Source organism: Equus asinus, chromosome X, assembly GCF_041296235.1.
Source record: "Equus asinus isolate D_3611 breed Donkey chromosome X, EquAss-T2T_v2, whole genome shotgun sequence".
Classification (NCBI taxonomy): Eukaryota; Metazoa; Chordata; class Mammalia; order Perissodactyla; family Equidae; genus Equus; species Equus asinus.
In genome coordinates this window covers 114,181,648-114,190,564 of record NC_091820.1, presented here as the reverse complement: position 1 = coordinate 114,190,564, position 8,917 = coordinate 114,181,648, and positions in this window count along the sequence as shown.

Genomic DNA, 8,917 nt, shown 5'->3' with positions numbered 1-8,917 from the left:
TTCAGATTTGTATTTGCCTATTTTTCTAGGACCCAAGCCCATGGCTCTGACAACAAGTACTCTCATATGACAGGGAGGAGAGCCCCAAGATCAATGGAAATGGCACTGTCCAGGCCCCAATTCTAGGGCAGCTCCTTGCCCTGCTTGTGTCAGGCAGGGACCTGGCAGGAAACAGATGGTGCACTCAAAGGATATATCTGAGATGAGGTGAATGAAGATGTGGGCAGGAATAAGGGAAGCAATAAGGGATGGTAAAGTCTTCAGGGACTAGCAACAGAGGGAAGTCATTACAACCCCTCAGAAGTCATTACCACTCAGAAGAGGCAAGGAGAGGGAAGTAATGCTAGAGCCTGGTGAGAGATGGAGCTGTGGAACAGGATTGCCTAATAACAGTTGTGGCCATTGAGGAATGCCGCCCTCTCCAGAACCGTGGCTGAGCAGGAAGGCAACAGAGAGAATAAATACCTTGACTTCTCTCTCTTCCCACACTCCAATCTTATGTCAGTGCCTGCCACTGGCCAAACCCAACCAGAAGCCAGAGGGCAACGGAGCCCATGTGATACAGATCATGGAAGAGTTAGCCACCTGGGACACAGGGCAAGACAGAAAAAGATGGAGAATGGATTTGGGGGGTAAGAATATCCATGGAAAATATCCAGCACTTTCCTCTCAGGGACAGAGCTTTTGGTTTGCTATCTCACCCTGTCTGTCACATACTTGTGAGGTATGCTAGGGAGTGTCTTCCATGCCCTTCCAGCAACATTGCTGGCAGGAAGCTAAGATGAATCTTATGGTCCAGTTTTTTCATGATATTGTGAAGTAGTGTGTTGAGTGAGGTATTTATGCAGGGCTGGAAGATGACAGCATAGACAATGGGAGAAACACAATGGCAGATGAGGAGGAAAGGAAGGACGGGTGGGAAGGACAGAGGGTGGGGAGGGGTTGAAGAGAGAGAGAAAGAAGGGATGGAGGGAGGGAGGAAGAGGAAAGATGAAAGAAAGGGGAAAGGGGTAGATGAGAAGAGAGAAAGGAAGGAAGGGAAAGAATAAAAGAGAGAAAGAAACAAGTAAGGAAAGAAAGAAAAGGGAAGGAAAGAGGGAAGGAGGGAGGAAGGAAGGGGAAGGGACTAAGGGTAGAGAGGGAAGCAGGAGAGGAAGGCAAGAAGAGAGGAAATAAGGGAAAAACATGCCAAGCATCAGTTCCGAGAAGAGAGACAGTACTACAAAATGGGAGGACTTCCTTTGTGACAGGAATCCCTAGTGGAGAGATAGAAAGGCAGTACAGAGAAGTGATCAAAAGCATGGGCTTTGGAATCTAACAGACACTGGGACTCTCTTGCAGGTCTCAATGTCTGGATGCCTCATGTCTAGATGGCACATTACAGTTCTTTCATACCACACTGATGTGGTTTAGTTCTACAGTCCTCCTGCTTCCAAAACTCTCCAGACAATAAGCGGGTATAATTCCCCTACTTTAAGGTCCCAGTGGTTAGACAGAGTTGGATTGCTGAAGGACACATTGTGACAATGCTTACAAATATACAGTTTATTACAGGAGAAGGATAATAACAAGAAAGTAAGGATTTGCGTCGTAGGCAAGGGCTGTCTCATGGAAAGGAGTCTGGAGAGGCCAGATGCAAGCTCTCATTGTCCTCTGTAAGAACCATGGCAGGATGCACTTTCTCTCTCAGATCAAGGACCACAGAAGTTGAACCCCAGACACCTGGGCAGGAGTAGGGTGTGGGACATCAAGACTAGGTGCCAATCATTAATCTCACTTTTATTGAAAATAAATGCTCTAGTATCCAGAATATATAAAGAACTCTTACAACTCACCAATGAAAAGACAACCCAATTAAAAGATGGCCAAAGCATCTGAAAAGACATTTATCCAAAGAAGGCATACGAATGGCCAATAAGCCATTAAAAGATGACCTACATCGTTAGTCATTAGTGAAATGCCAACCAAAGTCACAATGAGATACCACTTCACATCCACTAGGGTGGCTATAATTTTTAAAAAATGGAAAATAACAAATATTAGCGAGGATCTGCAGACATGGGACACCTCATCCATTGCTGATAAGAATTTAAAATAGCACAGTCACTGTGGGAAACAGTTTGGCAATTCCTTAAAAAATTTGAATATAGAGTTGCCATATGAGCCAGCAATTCCACTCCTGGATATATACCTAAGAAAGCTGAAAACATGTGTTCACACAAAAACTTGTACATGAATGTTCATAGAAGCTTTATCCATAATAGCCAAAAAGGAGGACAACCCAAACGTTCATCAACTGATGAATGGATGAACAAAATGTAGTATATCCATAAATGAAATACTCTTCAGCCATGAAAAGGAATGAAGTGCTGATACCTGCTGCAGCACGAATGGACCTTGAAAGCATTTTGCTGAGGGAAAGAAGCCAGTCACAAAGGCCACATGTTGCATGACTCCATTTACGTGAAATGTCCCGATAGGAAAATCCGTAGAGACGGAGAGATCAGTGGTTGCTAGGGGATGGAGGGAGGGGGAAATTGGGAGGCACGGGGTTTCTTTTTGGAGTGATAAAAACATTCTGGATGAGTGGTGATGGTTGTACAACACTGTGAATATACTACAAACCATTGAATTGTGCAGTTTAAAATGGCAAATTTTAGGTTTTGTGAATTTATTCTCAATTAAAAATAAACAAAACAAAGGCGACATTGTAGTACAAACTGCCTTGAGGGGGCTGGCCCCGAGGCTGAAGGGTTATGGTCGTTTGCTCTGTTTCAACGGCCTGGGGTTTCCCCGGTTCAGCTCCTGGGTGCAGACATGGCACCGCTCATCAGGCCATGCTGAGGTGGCATCCCACATAACACAACCAGAGGCACTCACAACTAGAACATACAACTATGTACTGGGGAGCTTTGGGGAGAAGAAGAAGAAAGAAAAAACTGCCTTGAAAGTCCAGGGACTCACGGTCACCAAGCCACACTAGTAATCAATATGTTTCACGCTTTGACCAGGGAACAGTGCCAGTTTAAGAACGTTGGCGAAACAGTTCGGGGTAATTTCAAGATTGTTGCATATCTCATTATATGCAGCCTGCCCATAAGGCACTGCCCTGAGGGAGAGCTAATACATGCATAAACCGTCACAGCACACCTACCAAGCACAGTGACCCCAAACCAGAGCTGAGACCCAACTCCTTCAGGGTAAGCCTTCCAGAAACAGGCCCAATGCATGCCACCTCCAGCAGCCCTCTCCCCCAGACTGAATGCAGGCCCATAGACCCACAGGGAACATCCTGACGGGGCTGCAACTCAGGCCAAGACCCCCTTAATTCCCTCTGCTCCAAACAACAGAAGGGAAGGGAGCCCTGCTTGGGACTGACACTCCATCAATGCCACCGATGGTGACCAGCTGTCCTGGTTTGCCCGAGGCTCTGTGTGATTTGGAAACTGAAAGGCTCACTTCTCAGGAAATCCCCCAGTTGGGACAGTTGGTCACCCCAAAGCCACCCCTCACCCCTGTGAGGGAATGTGTATCACCCACTATTGTGGCGAGCGTTCTGGCTCTGCATGCAGGGAGGGGCCTGACTCTCCTCTGGGCCCAGAAGCCGTGGGAGCTCTGCACTTGACCTGTAGAAGCTGTAGGGCCACTACTGCTTGTTCTGCTGCAGCTGGGCACTTCTCCCTACAAGCTGCTGATGCAGCCTCGCTCTCCTCTGCCTGCCCAATTATCTTTACTCACAGTGGGGATTCAAGGGCCCTTCATGCCTCTCGTGATGGCTAAGTCCGCACCGACGCCTCTCAGCTGATTCCATACACATTGACTGAGCCCTTGTGGGGGTTATTAGAGGTGGCCCTTGCTGCCACTTGCTCAGAGTAGACCAGATTCGACAGCCCCTCCCACCTTCCGCAACAGCTTGTCCCAAAGCAACACGCAGGCCAGAGTCTCCTCTCCTGCCTGTTCCTGGGAGCTCAGGCATCCCACGCACAGGTCCCAGTGCTCCCCTGCTTGCGCACACACACCCTTCCAGCGTGATAGGTGCCCCGTTTTATCGAGGCCTGGCTCAGCTCCAGGCTCTGCGCCCTGTCCTGGGGACCCAGAGGTGAGTGACAGGGGGTTCCTGCCTGCCCAGAGGACCTAAAATGTAGAAGGGCAGAGATGGGCACCCGGGAATACATGGTCACACTGTGCTAGAGAAGCAAGTCCAGGTACCGTGGGCGGGATCAGCCAGGGCTTCTTGGGGAGGTGACACCTGAGAGGAGACTCACAGGTCACCTGGGAGTTGTCGGAAAATGGGAGCATTGGGTCACCTGGGAGCTCTTCAGGGGCCCAGAGAACAGTATCCCCGGGGGCACGAAATGGCTTGAGGGGTGTGTGGAGAAGTAGGGAGAGGCAGGAGCAGAATCCATGGGCCCAAGGGAGGAGAGAGTTTCACGGTGGAAGTTGGGACCCAGTGTCTGATCCCCCAACCAGGTCCGTTAGGTGAGGGCTGAAAAAGCAATCTTTGGTGCCGAATAGTGGGCATTACAGAAGCCCTTATCTGAGCAAGGGCTTCTTTTTGTATGATCAGTGATGACATGATGATCCCATCTGCCTGGGGGCTATCACATTCTGTTCTGAGTCTTGGCCTGTGAATGGTTCCTCTGTGGAACAGGGGCTGACTTTGGATATGCTGGGCAGTAGATGTGCACGAACTCTGTTCTCAGCAGTGGCTGTCATGTAGTTTGTTATGTCACAGCAAGGGTGTGTGTTCAGGCCTCAGACCTGACATTCCCATGGTATGCTTGGCATATATGGAAGGCATAGGCCCAGTCTCAGTGGGAGACTGTCTCCTGGTGGTGCATGGCCCTGATGTGGACCATGGCCTGCGCCTGTTTGCTGAGCCGTGGGGTGGGTATAGGGGTTAGTCTGGTCATGTGGTGTCTCCTTGTGTTCTGAGCCATTTTGTGGGCATGGGCTCAGGTCTGAGTGGGCTTTGTCTCCTGGCTAACTGTGTGATGTGTGTATGTGTGTGAACCCTGCTATAGGTGGTAGCTGCATAGGAGTTTGCTGCTATTGCTATATCTGCTTATAGATATAAACTCTTATCTGAGAGATCCCCTATTAGTGTGTTGAAAGCTGCTCTGCTCCAGGGCTCACTGTGAAATAGTGGAGAGGTGTCTTTGATTTTAGGTGCTTTCAGGGAAAAAATAGCTTTAAAACAGGGAGAAGCACACGGCATGTTTTCCTATTCTCATCAATGGGACAAAAATCACCCCTGTCACCTTGCATTGCCAAGAGAAGCCAGGCATGGGAGATATCCATTGATAACTAGTGGAAGCCAGAATGGCTGATTTTGCAGGGCTCAAGAAGGGATTGGGAGAGTGGGGATTTCATTATCCTGTGGAGAGAGGGCATACATCCCAAGGATAGATGTGAGGGTGAGTGTAGGGGAATGACTCTTCAATGGGGAAAAGCTTAAAAGGGGAGAATTGTGTGCTGGGGAAAGGAAAGAAAGGAAGAGTTTCCTAAATTATGTGCCACTGCACACAAGCGTGCCTCTTCTGGGTTCAGGGGTTCTGAGGTATTGTTCCCCTCAGACCTCATGACTTCTACATGAGGACTAGTGTGGCAGAGACTGTAGGCTGATCATCTCTGGCCATGAGCCACCCATCCATTTACCATAGTGTGCCATGAAAAATCAGTTTCTATGAGTATCATGACAAGAAAAAGCTGGGAAGCACCAAATTAGGAAATAAGCGTGCCCAAGGCACCACTCCTGATCTTCCGGCCAACCTGACTGCACAGCTTTGAAACACGTGATTGAAACCTTAAGTCAAGAACTGCTTAAGGTCCTCCACATTAGACAAAGGCAGGCCAGGTAGTTCAGACCAACCTTCCTTCTAAAGACAAAAAAAAGGTTGGACAAAGCATATTGAAAAAATATGTTTAAAACCTCCAAAGAGCTACCAATGTAGTGAGAAATTTATTGGTTCAAGATCTAGAATATATTTAGGCAATAAGAGGATATCATGACCAACTTTATGTGATACGTTTTAACATTTAAATTAAATGGATAAATTCTCTGAAAACAGAACTTATCAAAATTGACACAGAAAAAAATAGAAAAACAATATTAAAGTTCTAGCCCTGTAAGTCTTCACAGTTGAGTTCTACTAAATATTTGAAGAAGAAATTGCTCCAATTTCTTCTAGAGACTAGAAATAAGATATTTCACAACTCATTTTATGAGGCTCTTTTAGTCTTGGTACCAGAACCCACAAGGACAGTTTGAGAAAGGCAAATGACAGGCCAATCTCATTCAAGAACATAAATACAAAAATCCTAAACCAAATTTTAGTAAACGTAGTCAAGCAATATATGGTGGAAAGGATACTATATCTTGAATAAGTTTGGTTTATTCCCAGAAATGCAAGGATGTCTTGACATTAGAGAACCAGTTGTTTTAATTGGCCATATTAACATATTAAAAAGGAAAATCATGTGATAATCTCAGAAGATGCAGAAAAGGCATATAAAATTCAATATCCATTTATGATAAAAAACTAATAGCAAAATAGGAACAGAAAGGAAAGCCCCTAATTTGACAAGGATCTTGAAAAAATTTATAGCCATCATTTAATGGCGAGCAATTGAAAGTTTGTCCTTTGAGATCATGAACATGACAAAGATGCCCACTATCATCCCCATTTTTCTTTGACATTGTAGTGGAGGGCCCATGCAGTACAGTAAGGAGAAAAATGGTTTAAGGTTTATGTGTATTTTTAAAGAAATCTTTCCTTACTCCCCAATCTTTCCTTTGTTGCCCTATAGAATCTTTATTGTTTAGGATAAACCGGAATTTTTATTATTTGCATATGACGTGACGGTGTATTTAAACGTTCCAAAAGTATATACAAATCTATGATCAGAATTAATGATACTGTTCAACAAAGATGCTGGGTAGAAGATCTATATACAAAATTCAATTTTTCCCCACATAATGGCAACAAACAGTTAGAAAAATGGAAATTAAAAAAAGATGCAATATGCCAGTAGCATCATAAAAGAAATTGAAATAACATGTTTAGGAATTTAGGGGTAAGTGAACCTGCAGTTTGTTTTGAAATACGTCAAAAATAACAAAGATTAATGGGTAGATAGAGGGATAAGGAGATGAATAGATACATGATAAAGCAAGTATAGTGAAATGTTAATGGGAAAATCAAGGTGGTGGATATATGGGTGTTCACTGTAAAATTCTTCACCTTTTCTGTATTTTTGAAAAATTACATAATAAAATATTAGAAAAATCTTGAGACAAATATAAAAGAAGTTTACATACTCTCTGGATAAAAATATAAAGCTTTATTAAGAAATGCTAAAGAGGACCTAAACAAGTGTGAAGAGACGTATTGTGTTCATGCATTAGAAGACTGAACCTTGTTTTTGGAGGAAGTCATCGAGAGGACATGACCGCCAATCGACCCTGCAGCTGGACCTGGGCAATCAGAGGCTCTTCACCCCTCCCTTGCCCTTGGAATGTACATCCCTCTCACCATTCCTACACTAGGAGCTGTTCCAAGGATGCAGCCTTGAAAGAGCAATGTGTTGTCGAGACCATCTGGAGGCATACATGACAGAACCCCGTTAAGACTCTTACATAAACTTTTAAGATTCTGGGGAGCAGATGTGGAAATCTACTCGTCTTGCAGCTGCCCATGACAAGCTTCGTATGTAAGTTCCCTTGCTTATTAAACCTGCCACCTACCAATCTGGAGTGGTCTGCCTCTTTCTTCAGTGTCTCTCTGGCCCTCTCTGTACAGGGGCCAGTTACGAATTTTACCAGGGGAACTCCCAAGGTTGTGAACCAATAATTGTAAAAAAGTCAAACGATCTATAGATTCAATACAATTACAATTAAAACCCCAGCATATTTTCTTTGTGGAATTTGACAAACTGATTCCAAAACATATATGGAAATCCACAGAGTCAAGGATAGCCAAGACACTCTTGAAGAACAGAGGGAGAAATTGCTCTATAGGATATCAAGACTTATTGTAAAGCTATATTGATTAATACGGGGTGATATTAATGCAAGGAAAGATAAATAAGTCAGTGGAGCAGAACAGAGAGCCCAGAAACAGACTGCTGTGTATATGCACACTGTATGATCAAGATGGCACTGCAGAGCAGTAAGGAAACGATAGTCTTTTCAACAAATGATGGTGGTACAATCCATATGATGCTGGTCTATCTATACTTTAAAAAAGAGAAATTGGACCCTTTACCTCATACCATACACAAAATCAATGCTAGGTAGATTAAAGATCTAAATGTAAAACTCTAAACATTAAAGATTCTATAAGGCCATAAAGGGAAAATTTGGGAGTAAGGAAAGATTTCTTTAAAAAGACACATATAGCATTAACCATAAAAGGAAGTATTGATGAGTTTGAGTGCATTAAAATCAAGAAATTCTCTTTATCAGAAAATACCATAGGTGAAAAGACAAGTCATGGAGTAGGAGTAGATATTTGCACTAAATCTAGTAAAAAAAAAAAAAAAAAAAAGGTTATTTTCCAAAATGAATAAAGAACTCCTACAAATCAGGTGCTAGCCCATGGCTGAGTGGGTAAGTTTGCACGCTCCACTTCGGTGGCCGAGGGTTTCGCTGGTTTGGATCCTGGGCGTGGACCTAGCACTGCTCATCAGGCCATGTTGAGGCGGCATCCCACATAGCAGAACCAGAAGGACCTACAACTAGAATATACAACTATGTACTGGGAGGCGTTGGGGAGAAGAAGAAGAAGAAGAAAAAAGAACTCTTACAAATCAATAAGAAAAAAGATAGACAACACAATAGAAAAATAGGCTAAAGACTTGAATAGTCACTCTACAAAATTGTAAATAAAAATAGAGGGGCCAGCCTGGTTGCACA